The 20,830-nt window shown below is 46.1% G+C and overlaps 1 long non-coding RNA gene across 1 annotated transcript in view; it reads left to right on the top strand.

Annotated features, from left to right (window-relative positions):
- Window positions 1-3,059: 3,059 nt before the first annotated feature.
- Window positions 3,060-20,830, top strand: part of LOC146773113 (uncharacterized) — a 315,939-nt gene continuing 298,168 nt past the window's right edge. The window contains exon 1 of the long non-coding RNA XR_014972201.1: window positions 3,060-3,298. This is a non-coding gene — a long non-coding RNA (uncharacterized LOC146773113). The remainder of the gene's footprint in view (window positions 3,299-20,830) is intronic.

Raw genomic sequence — 20,830 nt, 5'->3', positions numbered from 1 at the left:
AGACGTGGCGTGGCAGTGGACGGACGCCGAAGAGCGAGCCTTCGAAGCGATCAAAGAAGCGCTTCTAGACCAGACAACACTGGTCTACTTTGACCCGACCAAGAAAACCGAAATCCTAGTGGATGCCAGCCCCGTAGGGCTAGGGGCAGTCCTAACACAAGAACAGGAACCCGGAGAGTGGGCAACTCTGGCGTACGCTAGCAAGGCCCTCACCGACACGGAGAAGCGATACTCCCAGATCGAGCGGGAAGCACTGGCGATCCGGTGGGGCTGCCGCCATTTCCATCTTTATTTGTGCGGGCACCCATACACAGTGGTGACGGACCATCAGCTGCTAGTGCCGTTGTTCCGGGGAACAGCTCCACACCCGCCCCCACGCATAGAGCGGTGGGTCATCGGTCTGCAACAATATCACATGAATGTAGTGTACCGGCCAGGGGCCAAAAACCCGCCAGACTTCCTGTCCCACCACCCAGAACACGACAGTGCACCCGAGCACAGGGACACTGAGGACGACGCCGAGGAGCACCTCGACATGGTGGCGGCATTGACGTGCCCCAGGGCCATTACGCTTGGAGAACTCCGAGAAGTAGCCGACCAAGACCCCGTGATATGCAAGGTCAAGAATACCATCCTCGAGGGAAACTGGCAATCGTTTCTACAAACGTGGGCCAGTGGAGACCGAGAGGATCTTCAACACATGTGGAGGGTACGACATGAGCTGAGCGTGACCAGAGGGGGACTCCTTCTCAGAGGTTCCCGAATAGTCATTCCAGGAGCACTCCGGACAAGAGGGACCCAGTTAGCACACAAGGGGCACCAAGGTACAGAGAAGATGAAGGCCCGGATGAGGGAGAAAGTCTGGTTCCCGGGTATGGACGACTACGTCACCGACACCGTCCGCAGCTGCCAGTCATGCCAGCTAACAGGGGAAGCTCAACCACCGGCGCCCATTATAACTGAAGAGCACGGGCACGCCCCCTGGGAGAAGATCAGCGTGGATTTTGGGAGCCTACCCGATGGGTGAGTCACCCTCGTCATCATGGACAGCTATTCGAAGTACCCCATTGCAGAAGCCCTACCGTCCACCGCGTTTGTCCATGTGAAACCTGCCCTGGAGAAGGTATTTGGGATGTTCGGGTACCCCGAGGAACTGCGGAGTGACAATGGACCCCCGTTCCAAGGGCACGAGTTCGAAGAACTCTTGAGGACACACGGCGTCAGACACAGGCGCATCACCCCGCAATGGCCCCAAGCCAACGGGGAGGTGGAGCGTTTTATGCGCACCATCAATAAAGTACTACGCATCGCAGTGTCCGAACAACTAGACCCAGAGCAAGAACTACAGCGATTCCTAGGGGAATACCGCAGTACTCCCCACTGTTCCACCCGACAAGCCCCCTGGGCGCTGATGTTCCAAGGAGCTCGCAGGGATGGACATCCAGTAGCCCCAGGCTGGATAGCACCACCTTTCAGCGAGGAAGAAGCGTTCCAAAGGCGCCAAAGGCGAAACGATAGTCAGCGAGGCTCGGAGAGCCGTAACCCGAGAAGTTCAAGCAGGTGATACAGTGGTACTCAAAGAGCGCCGGCCAGGAGGAAAGTTTAAAACTCGATATGAAAAAGGATACTGGAGAGTGGTCGACCGCCGAGACATCGCGTCGAGGGAGAGACCTGGTCACCCGGAATATATCGTGGTTCAAGGTGGTGAGGAGGCCCGCAGATAACCCCGAGACAGCAGATCTCGACGTGGACCACGACGTGGGAGACGACTCAGGGGACACATCCCGCTCCGACCCACGGAGCAACACAGACTCTGAGCTAGGTGGCGCCGATTGCACCGGAAGTGGACCAAGGCAAGAAGTACCACCGGAAACCTTGGCCCCAGGCGCCCGAAGGGCCACCAGGTATGAGCTGAGGGAGAACCCCAGGCCCAGCAGTCGGCTGAGAGACTTTGCGTGCCAAGTAAGTGACGCAGCGAAGTAATAAAAGAACTGTTGTCAAGGACTGAGTTGAGAAGGGATGTTACAGTTAGCGCTCTAGCGTTTCCGCTAGAGCGCTGTTGAACGCGCGCAGGTTGCGCTCACGTCGAGGATGTGAGCGCGTGCATATAAAAAATAAACAGGCGGACGAACGGCAGTTCGCGCCCAACTAGGAAACTGTGTGTGTGGTCCATTATTACGCTGCCAGCGCGCGAGGCCTCCCCTGGGCTCCCCAGGCTACGTGGGTGCTAACACAGGGCACTACCCCTCCCGGACAGAGGTCAGGGGTTAAAACACCACAGGTTGGTCACCCTAAGGGCACACCTATGGTCGGAGATGTATGGGTGGCGGTCCGGGAACCAGCAGAAGCCAGTTGGAGAGCCTGCAAGAGGCATGCCGTAATTGAGTACGGGAAATGGGCAGAATCCGGAAGTAACTGGGGCCGGGGTTCTTTGAGTGCCAGAAGCATGTATACAGCAGATGGCTATGAACACGCCAGGTCGTCAGGATGCAGGTGATAAAGCACCCGAGGATCACGCGCAGGGCGACGAGTGCACTGGGATCATACCTCTTGCACTGTAGCTCCTGTATGGCGGACTTCACATCGCACAGTAGGCAGAGAACCAGCATGGGGGCAATCACAGCGGGACCCTCCTTCGGAATGCACACAAAGCTCTTTCTTAACTAAACACATTTAGGCGACATTTCAGATTTCTGAATTCCCAGGACTGTCCCGGAATAGAGAATTACCCGGGACAGTCTCCAAATTGTCGGGATTGTCCCGCGGAAAACGGGACGGCTGCCACGTATGATAAAGAACATTTAAAAAGGTGGAGCGGACGTTGCGCTACGTCCATGGCAGTTTTGAGGACCATGTCACGACGCACCTTCTGTGAAAGCCCATGACATAATACATTCTTGTTTAACTGAGGGGCAGGCGCTTAAATTGGAAGGGCGTGGTGCGCGCGTAAACATTGCAAGCACCGGCGGAGCCCCCACGTGCCCCGGAGCTCAGCTGAGCGTCCAGCGCTACGCCAATAGGGAGTGCGCGAGAACCCGGGGAGGCGCAGTCCATCCCGGTCGCGGCAGTTACGTCACTCTGCTTTGAGACGGGAGCGCTGCGCGCGCCGCGTAACATCGGCTTCTCTGCACTCGTGTTCTGCCTTCCTTCATTCACCTTTGCTGTTGTCTCCGGGCACCTTTGTTTGGAGATTGTTGGTAACGGAGAGCTCGACTCTACCTCGTTTGAACCGAGTATCACTATCGGCCTATTCGCTCGTTCTTTTCTTGTTCACAAAGTGTTGGGACAGCTGCCGCCGGTAGGTGCACATGATTGTTTTCTCATATTTGTAGTAATATCGATATTTCGGCGTTGGAGGATGGCGAGATAGTTCCACCGGTTAGTGCACCTGCTACAAACCTCTCTTTAAAGCAAACTTTCTCTTGCTGAGGTTACAGCGTCTCTAGGTTACTGCCCTGGGTCCTCCTGGGGTAAATAAACTGATAGTGGTGTGTGTCCACCCCCAACTCACCAGGTGGGCGGTAGTGGTTGTCGAGTAACCTCGCCAGTCACCAAAAGCAGAGACCAGGTTGGTCTTTGTCACCTCTCCTCCTTGCTGGGTCGATTAATTAATGGTGAAACCAGGAGTGTGGACAGCCTTTGTCCGTCCTTCTTTTTCCGGGGTGGACCGCTGGACGTAAGCCCTCACGGAAGAGAGATCGGATGTTATTTTCTTTGTTTTATCCACAGCCGGTTCAATATTTATGTTTTTCTTTGAATGGGAGGAGGGCAGTGGCAGGGCTAACCAGTAGTAATAAAAACAGACCGTGAAACGGTTCTCCTCTAAAAGACCTTATTTATAAGTTCTTCACTATTTTGCAATTTTTAAGTGATCTCTTTGCTCGACAGGTGAGAACCTGAGTAGTCGGTCACTGAAGCAGACCCTATCACACTTCGCAGGCTTTATTTTACGATAACCGATTTCCCTCTTTCAGGTGCAATTCTGTAGTTCAGTTTTTCAAGCAACCAAGGCCACTGGAATTGTGATACTGCGGCGCTTTCCGCATAGTTATTAATTTGCTGCACTTTTCACATACTTTAGCTCGTGCACATTTTGACCAAAAATAAATTGTTTCTAGCACCAACAGATCAACAGTTGCTAAAAACGCTGTAGCACATGTTCCAGCTCAGTAACGGACCCCTTGCTGTACAGAGGCAGGCCATCTTGCAGTTGCCAATGCCTGTATTTATGTGTTGACCTTGGATACTTTAGTATTTACATGTGTAAAAAGGCAAAATAGTGAAGCATTACTGCTTCAAAATGTGGTACATCATGCCACATAATTTGCTTTCTCTGGTCACATAATTTAGTGACTCCTACCCAGTGGTCGAAGGGAGGGGGGGGGGGGAAGTAGGGGAACTGTGGGTGGGCAATCAGAGGGCGGGAATAACCCCTGGATTGTGCAAGGGGTCGGAGTCAGAGCTGTGGCAGAGAGCAAAATATCCCAATTTTTAGGTCTTGCCTTGGCAGCGCATGCGCTGTCTCAGCGAGACCTAAAGTAATCTGTATGTGTTGGCAAGTGGCCGGTAGTTTCTCCTGCCGCTTGCCATGTGCTGAATGTTGGCATGGTTCCTGTTAGCTTGCTTTTTAGTGGCTGATTATATTAAACTGACTTCCGTGTAGTCCGGAAGCAGCGGCCACCAACTACAGTTTTCGTCCGCCAGATCGCATTTTTTTTGTGTCGCCCATCTCTGCCAGCGGCGCATGCGGAAGGCTGCGGCAGGAGCCGGTGTGCGCGAGGGGCGGGCAGTGCATGCTGCTTGTTATTCTTTGACAGTCCCCTTTCTCTTTTCTTGAGCTCGGGTAGTTTATGCTGCAGAGCTCGAACTGAATGTGCTTGGTGTCTGCACCTATATTTAAATTCCGCGGTGCGATAAAAGTTTGACTAAAGTGCATGCCTAGATTACTATTGTTTGAGATCCCAGGTCAATTTTCATGTGATTTATGCGTAAAGTGTGCATGTCGTTATATACCAGCATTGTTTTTTTGTTTTTTTTGTCCTCATCTGCCAAGCAAGTTTCAATATGCAATCTTGTAGGTTTACACACATTGTGCTGCCACAGTAGCCAAGACTGGTTGGGGCAGTAATAGAACGGAAGGCTCACCCCTCAGCAACATGTTTCAACCTACAATGATCACTAATTTGCTACCAGACAAGCAATTGCTAAAGTCCAGCCAAGGTACTAAACTTAGCACCATGAAACAAGTGACCCCTGGAATGAGGTTGATGGCATAATCATTGGACCTGGGGAAAAAAAAAAAAAAACCCCAGATGTTCAATGAACCCAATTCAGGAGGTGCCAGAAAGATCTTGTATCTGGATTACCAGATCTAGCCAGGTCTAGCTTGGAGACCAGCAAAGTAGAAGCATACCAGTCATTAATGGAAGGAGGTGAAGAATCCTTCCATTTTCTGCATATCTCCCTCCTGGCTAGCAGGATAGCATAAAAAATAAGCTTTTTTGCCAAGGAGGGGACCCCTTGGTAGCAACCAAAAATTACTGATGTTAAATCTAGGGTAATGTTAACTCCAACAGAAAGTGAAAGAGTCTTACTAATGGCATCCCAAAATGAGGACAAATGTGGGCAATCAAAGAACATATGAATGTCAGAGGCAGCCACCAAACCACACCTCGCACAGGCCACACTACTCCCCTCAGAGAATTTAGAAAGACGAAGGGGTGAGTAGTATGCTCGATGAATGGTAAAAAGATGGTTCCTGCGTAACCATGCAGGCTTGACAATATCCCACAACATCTTACAAGACGAATTCCAAAGATGTTGCAAATCGGAATTGATGACGTGTTGAGACCAAAGATCCTCCGGCAGTGAAAAAGTTCCATCCATTTCCTCCAAGATTAAATTATACCACAGTGAAATTTCCTTTTTGGCAGGTGGCTTATCTGCCAAAAGCGTTATAAGATAGCTATATGCGCCCAAGGAATATTTAACACCATGTGGAGGTTGAGCAGAGTATGCACGAGACCAGCTCAACATCTGAAGATATTTAAGCCTGGAGAAGTGTGGACCAATTTTTGTACAAAGATAATCCCAGGGTAACAAGTCCCCGTCAACAAATAGGTTACCCCATTCCTCCAACCCTGCCTCTCTCATAGGTGTAGCTAGTGCATCCCTTAACCATGCTGGACCATCAGGAAGGCCCCACAAAGGTGTCCTACTTCCATAGTAACCAACTTTAATTGCTTTAGACACCTGGGCCCACATTCTTGCCATACCCCTTAAAATTTTCAATTTAATTTTTTTGAAAAACTTGGGGTTTCCAAATTTAAAAAGAAACCCTGACTGACTTACACCTTCTACATCCAATAACATTGAATAGAGGGAACCCACTCCAACCCCTACTGGTCTTTTTAATAGAATCCTAGCATGTGAAAGCTGGAAAGCCCAGGCATAGGCCTGGAGATCAGGAGCAGCAAGCCCTCCTTTTCCCCTACGTCTCCTAATTTTTTTCCAGGAGATTCTTGGCAGATGTTTATTCCAAATAAAGGTGCTAATATCCGACTGTAATTTCCTGATAGAGGCGGGATCAAAACATAAAGGTATCGCATTAAACAAAAAAGAAACCTTAGGCAAGATGGACATTTTGACAAGGTTGACCCTGCCCAGTAGGGAGAGTGGAAGATGGGCCCAGGACTGGAGCAACCTACGACAATCCTTTGCAATTTAAAAAAAATTAATAATAGTAATCTGATCGAGGTCAGATACAATATCCAAACCTAAGTATCTCATCCGACTCACCGGCCGGATTTCAGAATCGAAGGTACTTTGATCGATGTTCCAGGTCATCATCTCAGTCTTTAGAGCATTAATCTCATATCCAGAGACCATCCCAAACTCCGATGCCAGCCTGAATATTACTGGGAGGGCCTCGTGCGGGTCAGAGGTGAAAATGAGAATATCGTCGGCGTAAAGTGCCACCTTTCTCTCCCAACCCCTGTACGCAAATGCCTTGATGTTAACACTATCCCTCAAAATCTGGGCAAAGGGTTCAGCATATAAATCGAACAGGAGTGGGGAGAGAGGACATCCCTGCCTAGTACCCCTCGACATGTCAAATGAGTCAGAGAGTATACCATTAACCAAGATACGGGCACTAGGGTTACTATAAAGAAGACTAATCGCCTGACGAAATCTACCCCCCCCGCCAAACTTTGCCAAGGCCTCCGACAGATACAACCAATTAACTCTGTCGAAGGCCTTGGTGGCGTCCAGCGTGAGCACCGCCAAGGGCAAAGACTTCAAACATGCCATATCTATTGAACCAATCAAATCAAAAGTTAGTTCAAAAAGCTGTCGCCCCTTAATAAATCCCTTCTGATCGACATGTAAAATGGAAGGAGCAACCAAGGCCAATCTATTTGCAAGAATGGAGGCAAAGATCTTATAGTCTCCATTCAAAACAGAGATCGGCCTATAGGAGCCACAGGCGGTTGGAGACTTCCCTGGTTTCAAAATAACAGTTATGGATGCGTTATCCCATGACACAGGTGGTCGTACTCCATCTAGCAGTATCTGATTGAACAATATAACTAGGAAAGGAACAAGTTCCTGCTCCAAAGATTTATATATTTCAGCAGGCAGCCTGTCAGGCCCAGAGGCCTTGCCTTTCCTGGCATCCCGAATGGCTTCCCTTACCTCCTCTTCCGAGATTTTACTATCTAGCATTGCTGACTGATCAACAGAGAGTTTTGGTAGATCTATTTTCCCAAGCCATTCATTAATCATATCAGTATCCAATATCTTATCTTCATGATAAATATCTTGATAGAAATCTTTAAATGCTGCTCTAATATCTGCATCAGAAGAAAGAGGGACATTATTGACATAGATCTGGTTGATGTTGTTACGAACCTGATCAGTTTTTACTTTCCATGCCAATAATTTACCAGCACACTCCCCATACTGAAAATGTGCGATTTTGCTGGCCTCCCAACTTTCCTGAAGCCGCCGGTTAAGGATCGAGGTCAGTTGGCCTCTTAGGGTCAATAGTTTAACCCGCAAAGGTGCCAAAACAGCTTCTGTAGAAGCTAAATTGGCATCAATGTCGGCCTGTACCCTAGTCAGGTCCGCCTCAACTGAGGCAATAGCCTCTCTATATTCCCTCCTTCTATATGACATCTTACTTGTAATAAGACCCCTCAAAGAGGCTTTAAGTGAGTCCCAGACCACACCAGGTCCAGCAGAACCCACATTCATCTCTAAGAAAGACCTCACTTCAGGTTTTAAAAAAGAGACCTCTTCAGGGTGAGAAAGTAGAGAACGGTCAAAAGACCCAAGTCCTTACTACGTCAGAGGTAGGTACCATAAGTTCCAGGAAAACTGCAGAGTGGTCAGATAAATGTGACGGGAGATAACAAATGTCCCTAACTGCGTCGGATAAACTATGGTTAATTAATATAAAATCTATCCTGGACTGGTGGTTATATTTATAATTTCTGAAAGAAACACCCTGCTGCTGCCCGGCTCTTAACCTCCAAATATCGATATATCCGTATTGTTTCATCTCATTCAACAAGAAAGATCTTGATTTTGAAGGGACACGGGATCTACTGTTATGAGATTTATCCAAGACTGGATCTAAAACAATATTGAAGTCGCCGGCTAATATAACTGGTTCCGGGAAAGACAAAAGGTGAGAAAAAATCACTTCCAAAGATGTAGGGTCATCAAGATTGGGACCATAGTATCCAACAATAGTAAAACAGGCACCCATAATTACCACAGAAGCAATAACCCATCTTCCCGCAGGGTCGACTTTAAACTCTAATACCCTGGCCCTAAGCTGTTTTCTGAAAATCAGTGACACTCCTCGGGAAGTCATAGATTGTGAAGTTGATATCATAAAATCAATCCATTTATTCTTTTTAGCCAAGGTATCAATTTCAGACTGGATCAAATGTGTCTCTTGAAGGATGATGACCTGGGCATCAGAGTCCCGGAGATACTGCATCAATCTTCTAGCCCTAGGATTAGTACGGAGCCCATTGACATTCCAAGACATAATCTTTAAACTAGACATCACTACTGAACCAGAGCACAACCAGTCTTGCCTTTATAATGCGACCAGATATATACCAGATATATACCGACCCACCTCCAAAAGAAGACTCGCAGAACAACATGAGAGACTTTGAAAAAACCTACAGAAAATAGAAAAGATGGCTGATGAGTAATTTTTAAATTTTGCCCGTGAACCCCCCCCACCCACCCTTCACCCTCCCCTTGGAGAACCCGTGGTGTATCTAACCGGATCAAGTCCAGTAGATGGCACCCCTAACTCAGGCTCCCGTTACACCCCCCCCCCCCCCCAAACTCACAGCTAAAAGGTAAAGAAAAAGAGGTGATCCCACTTAAGATAGTGTACTTTTTTTAAATTTTATTATTTATATTTATATATATATATATATATATATATATATATATATATATATATATATATATATATTTTTTTTTTTCTCTCTCTCTCCCCTCTTCATCTTCTTTCCCCCATCCACTTTCCTTCTCATTCTTTTTTTCCCTTTTCTTTTTTTTTTTTTTCTTTTAAATGCTTCAATCCCTGTGAGCGACCATAAGGCAGTAAAAGGACCTAAACCTAAACTCAAAAAAACAAAAAACGAGTTAGGTGCTATTACCAGATGACTTATTGCCTATATCCACAAGGAATTCATCGGCAGCTTCGATTGACCTGATGTTAACCATTTTATTATTATACATGACCTTCAGAGAGGCCGGGAACACTAATTGAGCAGAAGCGCCCAACTTCCTAAAGGACTCCAGCCGCCTTCCAAACTCCCATTGCTTCTCAAGTGTGACCCTAGAAAGATCAGATCTGATGAGAAAAGTAAACCCCTTACCAAGTAGGGACTTCTGTTTAAGAGCTGCATTCAGTATCTGCTCTTTGAGAGTATATGTAAGGAAATTAACAAGGATTTTACGCGGCTTTTGCCTTTGTGGGTTCTGTTTGAATGGTTCCCGATGGACCCTCTGAATGTCGGTTGCTAGCTGCTCCAGGGATTGACCCAAACATAAACCATCCTTCAAAAGGCAAACAATAAACTGCTTAATATCTACCCCCTCAGACCCCTCCGGAACATTAAGAATACGAATGTTACATCTTCTTGCGTTATTTTCTAAAACCTCCATCCTGTCCAGCAAGGCCTGATCATCTCTTTTAAGTTTAGTAATGTCCTCTTCTGTCTTAACTAGATGTACCGACATTATAGCTAGTTTTTCCTCCAAGACTTCTGTCCTAGTTGACAGCCCATCGATCTTATTATCCAATGATTGACAGTAATCGCGAATCTCCTTCTGCATAACTGAGGATTGCTCAAACCCCTTTTTTATGTCCTGGGACAAGGTAGTGAGCATCGCAAATAAAGTGGCTGCCGAGACGTTTTCCGGTGTTGCTTCTTGACAAGGTGGAACTGAAGGAGCAAGGACAGGGACAGATGTTGCCAAAGATAGCTCGAGAGATGGCTCCAATACAGTACCCCCCCCGGAATCGGAGTGGGAAAGACCACCTTCACTAGCGGCTGCAACGTCGCCCCTCATGTTAGAACTAATAGGTGATGCCTGGCCTCCCACCATTTCACAAGACAAAACTCCACTTTTGGATATACTAATAGGTGGGGAAGGTACGGAAACTATAGGAGCAACTGAGACAGCTGGCGCTACCTCCGTCACAGTCATCACGGAACCACCAGGAACCGAAAGGGTTGGCACAACAACTGAAGGGGCGGGGGTTGAGAAAGATGATGGAGGTAAAGTAGGGGAAAACATTTGAGCTGTATCATTTAGTGAGGTCATTGTCTTGGATTCCACAAGGTGCAAGACCTGTGGAACAACTTTGAAGTATGACCGTAGAGATGGTGTAATTTTAGATGTAGCCTCGATTCCAGCAACAGGATTGCGTGTTACTTTCCCTCTGGTGCCCTTTGATTTCACCTCCTTGGATAGATAGGAGGAGGTTCTCTTACCAAGTTGGGGTGGAAATACGGCACCAGGCAAATTAGAGCCGGTAACAACCCCCCTCGTAGGCACTCTAGCCTGCTCCTTACGTCGTCCTCGTCCTGATTTCCCACCTCTCCCCTTACCTCTGGACGTTTGATAGTGTTGGTGCAAACCTTCAGAATCTTTTGATAGCCCACACTGAGGTAAGACTGAGGCTGATTCCTGTGTGCTTGTATTGCTGTACCCGTCTGCTGCCGTCGTAACCGCTTCAGTACTCTCAGCTGTCACCTGAGAAGAGTCTTCAAGGCTGTCTCCAACACACACAGCACGCACCAAACTGCGCGCTCTCCTGCCGCGCCGCAGCTCCAGGGCGGCTAAGGACCACGACCACCGGACCAGTGAACAGCCGATGTAAGAGGAAGATCCGCGGCAACCAGGAGTACCAGCTGCACCTCCAAAAATATCAAAGGCGTCACCAGCCGGTATTTTGATACCAGAGCAGCAAGGCATAGAGAGAAGACAGATCAGCACCAAAAGGGAGGAATTAGGACCCAGCGGAAATCAGCGGAATCAGGCAGCAGGCAGGCAACAGACCGCGGCCACCGCACGTAGCACACAGAGGGAAACAGAGGGAAACCAGCAAGGCTCCGAGAAACTGCCAAAACCGGGAGGACAGACACAGGCACAATACACCGGTAAGAAATTCAAAACGGTAAATTAGTATCCGCCATCAGCAGTCATCGATAACACAGGCGGGAGAATCGAGGGAGCCGGGGGAACCGAGGAAACGGGAGCCCGAACTCACGGAGCACCACGGCAGATCAGCCGTCTGCCGCCATGTTCTCCTTAGTCCCCATATACCAACATTGTTACAAGCATATTCTATTTTTTGTTTCACTGTGTATATATATATATATATATAGTCCACTTTTTTATTGTACATTGCGTCTTTATGGTTTCACATCTTTTTGTAATCCGTTATTTTAATGTCAGTTTGTAAAATTACTTTTAAAGCGCCTTAACGATTACAGGGTCTAGTTCGTGCTATATAAAATATCAAATAAGTAACAAAATATACCAGCATTGTTACTTAAAATAGAATATGCTTGTAGATCATGATAAAGCTTCTGTGCCACAGCTTAATAAAATAATACAAAGTGCAAAATATCTATTTCATGTGCGCTGGTAGCATGTATGTTGCACCCTGTGATTTGCACAATCTGCACACATTACATTATAGTCTATTCCTGCTATTCTGTGCCTAGACCGTCTCTGTGAACTGCCATTAGGCTTTCATAAGCCGTCAAATATTAATGGTGCCAAAGGCACCTCGGTGGGTTCATGAGCCTCCCACAGAAGTCTGTCTGCGGGATTGAATTTCGTACGACCTGATTCATGGGTGCAGGGGGCATAAAAGGAGTGCCACCAGGTTGGGTAATAGTAACACATGTTATTTCTCAAGACTGCGGCTGGGCTCAGCACATCCTTGTCAACAGTTGAGAAATCCAAGAGGGACATTTCGAAACAGGAGGGAAAGGCCGGGGTACACTGACCCCACAGCGGATGTTGTTTCCTTCTTTGATGTGGGGGGCATGGGGAGAGTTCACATATTCACAAGAAATCATCCACTCGCCTGGAAGTCAGTCACTGGCAGCTGGGGAGGTGTCCAAAACTAGAGCAAACATGAGAATTGTTAGGCTGCAGGACTTTGCTTTGGACAGACCGATTCCTGTGGATTATTCCTGGTGTATCAGGAGCACTGTCATGTCGGGCTGTCTGCGCCCCCATGTTGGGCTGTCTGTGCGGCCATGTCGGCAATAATATAAGGTGACTCCATCGTACCCACTCAGCCCTCTATGCTCCACTAGATGCTTAAGCCCAGCAACTGATGTTTTAGGAGCATCACTGCTGTCATCACGCCTGACACTCAAACGCAACAACGGCCACATCTTTCAGCCTATCGCAACCTACGGTGCAGCATGCTGCCTGTCTACTAACGAGCTTTGCTTCATCGTCTGGGATACAAAGCGATGCAGAAATGCAGCTACTCTATAGCGCCAGCCATCTTGAGTGGCATCGACAATAAATGTCTTGCATTCAGTTGTGGTGTTCTCATGGCCTGTGCCCTGCTGCCCACCTTACTACTTCTTTACACTGTAACACTCAGGATCAGAGGTTTGATAATCACTGCAGGCTGTTTGTTATTTTCACATGGGGCACACTGGAACGGGGCCAGCTTCCTGCAGTGATTTTTCCTTCATAATATGTACAAATTGAATTCTGAAGCTTTCACTGGATAGTTGTGATTGGACAGAGTTCTGAACGGAGGCCAGTCGTGTTCACTCATCTGGCTGCTTAGGAACGGAAGGATGTTCTTGTTGCAGATAGAAAAGTTAAAAATACCCCACAGATGTGTGGAGCGCCCACTGAGTAGCGAGCCAGAATGGACATGCATTTGTAATTAGGAAGACGGGCTGCCATGAAGTTGTTGTTTAATGTGCATTATTCTAACCACTTTAAATGCGCTTCACTGTAATTGTTTTCAGCGCACTTTCACTTTCCAAGCAGCTGGGAAAATGGCTGTTGCTTCTTTGAAGTTAAATAGGTCTCGCATTTACAAGAGTTTAAGCTATTGGCTTTGTAAATGATAATGCCTTTTATTTGTGTTAATTATCGAAACAGATAAATAAAAGGCATTGACGTTTACAATGCCAATAGCCTAAACTCTCGCAAATTATTGCATTGCAAATGCTAGTTTGTATTTGTTTCCCATTTCACTAACCGGATACAGCTTATTTCGTTATTTAATTTAACCAATGGATACACATGTTTATTTAAGGTTTAATATAAGCTATTGACATTAAACTACATTCACAAAGTGGGATACGTTTCCAATTACAGAATGTCCCAAATATCCTTCAAAGTGGAATTGCAAGCCATTTGTCTCCCAGCCATGGAGTTTGTCATCAGCACTTCTCCTCCCTTTTTCCACAAGAGCAATTCAAACATGATTGGCAAAATATCCTAGTTTGTAAATGTTTTCCACATAATTATGGCTCTGCCATATTTGCCACATAATACATAATCTGCTGCATAATCTGATGATTTTAACTAATAAATTGTTTATAGCACAAACTGATCAAAAGTTACAACAAAAATGTGACTTGTGCTGCTGTGAAGTGGAGGGCCCTTTCCAAAGGTTGACTGGTCACCTTTCTCACTGCTGCAGTTGTATGCTTCACTGGTACTAATAAGGAAAAATCTTTGCAGACACTTAGCATGTGTAAAAATGTCAAAATAATAAAGTATCAGAACATCTACAGCACCAATAATACCAGTGAAGGGTGTCAGAGCACTTTACATCACACATATTACACAGAGACAATCAATCATACATGTGTAAATCACTGTATAGGAAATGTTGTATAAGCCAAAGAACTACAAGGTGTAGGAGTCACACGACAACCATACTAGTAGTCAGCATAGTTTGATAGTGATTGGTCTGGAGAAATAAAAACTCAGAATTTAAAACGTAATACCATGGTTGGGAGTTCTCTTTAAGAATTGGGATTTGGTGGGTTCTCACCCCCATCGTCTCAATGAATCTCAAGCTACAACTCAATTTTGCCCACCTGTTCTTGAATCTTTCTATCATTATAACAACTATAGCGTTCTAGACCAGGTGGACTGACGCCCGGTCCCCGGTGTTCCCTTTACTTTGACTGGGGCTCAGAAAGAGTCAAACAATGTTAAGGTAGCTGGGGAGGTTAATTGTTCACGAATTGTGTTTCCCTCCTCTGTTCCTACACCCAACCCCATGGTAACCTGTTACAGGGAAGATTCAGTTGTACACCTAGAAAACTCTCCTGCATTGCCTCGGTTGGGCGTATTAACACATGAACATGTTGGGGTAAATTTGGATAAGGACTCTTCTGTTGAAATAGAGGCCAGGACCAATGTTAATCTTATCTCCTGGAATGTAGCGGGTCTAAAGAGCAAACAGATCTGCAAAGAGTGGAGCAAGTTTATAGACACCTTTGACATTTGCTTGTTACAAGAGACATGGGCCATGGAAAATTACCAACGAGAAGGGTATGCCACCTTCGATATCCTTGCCTTATCTAGTGGCAGGGGAAGACCCTCCGGAGGCCTTAGCACCTGGGTTGCAATTCATCTGGGAGCTTCAGCAAGGCAACTCCAAACGGGATCTGACGACATTCTATGTGTCCTACTTGACTTGCCTGGGAACAAATTTATAGCCCTTTTAAATGTCTATTCAAGACCCTCCCCAGGAGGTTGTGAATCCAAGGTCATTACAGCTCTGAATGATTTTATTCTGACTTTGGATTCAGAATATTCACTCATAGTTGGTGGTGACTTTAACTGCCAATATGAGCCATTAAGCCTCTCTGTACAGAATGATCCTGTGGCGGAAGATGCTCACTCGAATATTCCTGAGCCTATGATTCCCAAGGTTAGGGCTTGGACCCCTCTAGTGCTGCAAATACTCTCTCTGGCTCTTTCTCTATCGTTGAGGGCTTGTAACGGACGATTTAAGTCTGACCAGCCTGGACAAACCACTTTTAATAGAGGTGGGCATTTGTCGATCTTGGATTACATTCTGATTGACACAAAATTCTGGGACAAGGTCATAGATTTTAAGGTGGTCATTCGAGATGATAGCGACCACAATGCCCTTACTCTGAAATTAAAACCAGATCACTGGGGATTTACAACATATGTTAATGGACCGTCATCTCCACCACTACCCTTAACCCTACACAACAATAAACGAAGAGTAAGATGGTCCAACATCCTTGTGTGTCCCGACAGATTGGCTGAAACATATAGATTGGCACTTCCCTGTCTCACTGAAATGGCCGGAGTCGAGCCAAATTGCTCCTCTACGGAGAGCTTACTCGGCCCTGTCACTATTCATACCCAGCTATCCACAAAACCTATGGAGGTTTTCTCCAGGGCAGTGGCTCCCAAGGCCCATGTGACCAACAAACACGCCTGGTATACTCCTGAGTGCAGGAAATTAAAAACCGAATTGATTGGGGCAATAAAAATGAAGGACAAAGCTAGGACCAAATTACTCCGAGCCCAGTATAAACAACAGACCAATAGAGCAAGGAAGTCTTGGGATGATGATAAGTGGGAGGAATTGAGAACATCATTGCAGAACAAGGATTTTAGAACATTTTGGGCCATTGTTAATAATGGAAGGCTGAATCCTGACACTATTACTGGCTCCAATATTGCTTCTGCAGTATGGGAAGGGCACTTCAGGGCCCTATATTCTATGCCAAATTGCAACTCATTTCCCCCGATTGATCTTCCCTCCAGTCCAGTTTGTCATGCCTACCCCATTCCACGAATTGTAATCAAAGAGGTCCAAAATGCCATTCTTATGCTCATATCTAACAAAGCGCCGGGTCTGGACAAAATTCCGGGTGATCTTTTTAAGTCTGAACCTTTGATATGGGCCCCATATTTATGCGTCCTATTTAATGCTATTCTATTCGGTGCAGATCCACCAGCAACTTGGCGAGGTGCAGAGATAGTGCCTATTCATAAAAAAGGTTGTCCTTTACAGCCTTCGAACTACCGCCCGATAAGTCTTATTGATACGACTCAAAAATTATTCGGGCGTATAATTCTGAATAGACTGCAGGCCTGGGAAGAAGAATGCAACATCCTAAGCCCCTTGCAGGCAGGCTTCAGGAAGGGTATTTCAACCCTCGACCAGATCTTTCGTCTCCAGGTTATATTCTGGAAATTTGCGAGTGTAGAGGGTGGCAGCCTCTACCTCGTTTTTGTTGATCTACGATCAGCATTTGATCTGGTCCCGAGGGAAAAACTGTGGGCCGTCCTGCAAACGCTCAATGTTCCCCCCTATCTTCTGGATGTCCTGAAAAGCTTACACAAGGCCAACTTCGCTCGGGTCAGATGCGGAAAATATGGCGAACTTTCTGAACCCTTCCCTGTCTCACGAGGAGTTCGACAGGGATGTGTGTTAGCGCCCACGCTGTTCTGCCTCTACATCAATGGGCTTGTAAACCATCTTTTAGCCCTCAAAGACACTGATGTTCCTATGCTGTCCACGGGTAAGGTACCGGCCTTAATGTTTGCCGACGACACCTTGCTGTTGTCACGCACCCCCATGGGCATTCAGCGCATATTAGATGGCTTTGTAGACTTTTGCAGTGATAGGGGTCTTGAGATCAATCTGGCCAAAACTAAATTTATGATCCTTAATCCTCCTAAACGTACCCGCCCCAACCCAGTCTTGAATGGCATTCCCCTAGAACGGGTGAAAACTTTTACCTATCTGGGGATTACTCTCCAGGAAGACTTGGGCTGGGGTGGCCAGGGTCTCTATTCCACTCTTAAGCTGACACAAACTTTAGGAGGCATGGCCCGATTGTTCAATGGATCGGTTTTCAAACCAATTCTACCAGTGGTAGAAATCCTTAAAACCCAGGCAAGACCTGCTTCAACTTATGGAGCAGAACTATGGGGCCACTCGAATATAGATAGTCTAGTGAGGGTTGAAAACTCTTTTATAAGAAAATTATTAAGTTTACCCTCTAGTTCCCCTTTGGTCCCCATTAGATTTGACCTAGGTCTGCTTCCTATTGAAGAGGTGGTGGCAGCTCGGCCTGTCCACTATTGGAAGAGACTATGGTCTAATCCGGATCTCGGGACCTATAGAGATGAATTTATAGAGATTTGGCCCGCAATCAAACATATGAACATTCCTTGGTTGACTCATGTCAGGGACACCTGTTCCAAGATTGGACGACAGGAACTCTGGGATACCCCAGGAAGTTCCTGTTTAGCTGTTTCCAAAACCAATCTGGCTGATGAACTTACACATTTCCATTTAACACGTCTACACATGAACTCCAAAATAGTTAGGCTGACTGAGCAGTTTCTCCTGGTCAAACCAAATTATGGGAGGGAACCATTCTTGGATTTGATTTTTCCCAATGTGGCTAGGAAATTATATGTACAATTTAGAATGGGTACTTTACCACTCAGATCTTTTACCTCTAGTTGGGGCACCACTAAGACTACTTCATGTCCTGCATGTGGCTATAAGTTGGAAGATGAAAACCATGTCTTCTTCTTCTGCCCAACGTACCATACCCATAGGAAGCGTTGGGTGAAATCAATATGCAGGAATCTTGGTTTTAGAGACTGTGTTACCGCCCTGCGAGTTTTAAAATATGACACCCATCCCCCCATTGTCTTCGTAGTTTCACGTTTTTTAAATGCTGTATGGTTGCAGCGTAGGAAATTTTCCACCAATTGTTAATCATTTGATTATTTTAAACCCAATTCGATCATTTTATACTGTTTTGGTGGTTTAAATGTGTTCTGCTTTTTGACATGATTATTGATGAAATGTATTGCTGCTTTTATGGCCCTTGTGGCCGAAATAAAGTTTTAAAGTGAATAATAAGAATTCATTTTTACCCAAATGAACCCTTTTTTGCAACATTAGGATAATCGAAGACTAGGGAAAAAACCATAACGCTCTAATTTATACCTTGCAGATTGCATGCAGCTCTTACATGACAGTTAATAGCTCACTGTTCTATGTTAGGACTTTAACTTATTAACTGCAAGTAACTATAGGGTCCCTCTGACAAAAGCAGTAACCCACTGACCTATTACATTATGTGCATTTTGTGATCTGCATGGTACATGTTCTTAGCAGTAAACACATTAACCCTCTGCGTTTCCTTTCTATGATTCAAAACGTCCACTAGACAAAACACCATCTCTCTCTACTAAGAACAAAAATCACTGGAGTTATGATAACATTTGTATTGTTGCTGAAAATTGTTGGAGGCCAGGAAGGAGGCAGCAAGTCCTTTTAAAACCATAATATACTTGCAAACACGACTTCCCCCACCTGAAGTCCGCTGCAGCCATGGTTTATGCAGGTAACAGCGGTGGGAGGGTGGGGCCAGGCATGGTGGGATTTCGAGGTACGATGCAGAGGGAAAATTAATTATTTATTTAATTTTCCTCAGCATTGTCCCTCATAATCGGCCCCTCTGCCTCACCGCTGTTACCTGTACGGACTGTGGCTGGTCAGCGCTGGTGCGGTCGCACTGCCTTAGTCACCCTACTCAAGGGTCCTGTGACCTCAGTGACAGAGACACTGTCACTCTATGGTGTGCTGCTTCATTGGCCTGCCTGCAAGACTGGAGGTGAACTTAAGAATTGATTGTGGCAGACAGGCCTTCAAGGTTAACCCACACTTGCCACTGCTAGGGTCCACCAGCTGGTGCAAAGACACCAGGGCTTTTAAGATCTTGCAGGGCCTTCTAAAGTCTAGCTATAGGAATGTGCGCCCTCAAGGGGAGTGGTCTGGTTGACTGGTCATGTAGGTTTTACCTGGTTCCCCAGTTCCAAATTCAGTAGCTCTGACCATAGTGCCACATCCTCTCCCCCACTGAACACCATACTGCCCCACTGAGATAAACTTGCACTGCACTGACCCGCTATAAACACCTGGATGTGACTCAATTCAAATTACGTACTAGACGAGCAATATGCTGCCTAAAAAAAAAATTTACATCCTAGGAAAAGTAAACACTCAGGGAATGCAAGATTAAGTAAAGCATGTGAAATGTAAGCAGGAAAAACATGGTTACCTCATTCTTTTTACTCTCATTATTCAGAAATTAGTGAGTGGTTTTGCCTGAAATGTGAAGGCCATGACTACAGGGCCCAGAAGGGACCCGTTTCAATGCCCATTGCCTATATCCTTACAAAACGTAAGCAGTATGGTTTAAAAAGACCAAATTCGTGAACACAAAGCCGCTGTACACATTTTGTTTTCCATTCACCCATCAAGCAGGTATTTCAGTACCTCCAGGAATAGTGCACTTTCCCACCCAGGGAAAACAATGTTGTTCAAAGAAAGGGGAGAACACAAAAGAAGTGCTTCACTGGCAAACACTGAAAAGTGGCGCTAATGTGTTTAGGTGTGAATAAATCAATCTGTTTACCGTGCAACCACTCTGTCTTGCTTTAGTTAGTTATTTTTCATATTTCGAATGTTTTATTTCTCTCCACCCCGAGGCTGCACTTAGAAATTGAAAAATGTCAGAAAAAGACGACATTTCCAGCAAAAGTGTTTTTTCTTTTTTGGATCCATTTCACAGGGGAGCAAATAAACGAAAGGAGGAAAGAAAAGGTAATACCTGTTTCTTGAAGTCTTGGTTTCCATTAAATGAGGAGAGAGACAGAAAGAGAGGGAAGGGGGCAGCTGCCAGCAGCAGGAGAACAGGACACTGTCCTTGTCTTCTCTGGGCATGAAGGAAAAGACAGTCCTTTTCCTTCTCTGCCCGTTCCGCCCATCTTCAAAAGCCGAGCCTTAACTATTGGCTTTGGTGATTTCTTCCATCCGGGAGGCATGTTTAAAAATAAGAAAGTAGGGGAACGGACTCTGTGAAATTAAAGAAGTATGGGCACGCCGCGCCCTGCTATCCCGCCGACTTTGACCACTGCTCCTACCACACAATTCAGGTGGCCCTTCTTATAACTTTTCTTAGCACATTCTGTCAACTGACTCCTCGTGTATGGATGAGTTCAGGTTGTTAGTGCGTGTTGAAGCCTGGACACAATTCAAAACTGTAGGGAGGAACTTGAAGGCCTCGTGTGTTTTTCGCGGTGCCTGGTAGTGGGTTACACTCATCAAATTCTTGGCCTCTGTAATGAATGTGCTTTTCACTAAAAGGACACACCCAAACCCTGCACTCCCACCTGGGAGGCTAATTTACCACTGCACCTTTAA

The sequence above is a fragment of the Triturus cristatus genome, chromosome 12, assembly GCF_964204655.1.
Source record: "Triturus cristatus chromosome 12, aTriCri1.1, whole genome shotgun sequence".
NCBI lineage: Eukaryota > Metazoa > Chordata > Amphibia > Caudata > Salamandridae > Triturus > Triturus cristatus.
Note: the sequence above shows the minus strand (reverse complement) of the source record. Positions and strands in the feature narration are given on the sequence as shown.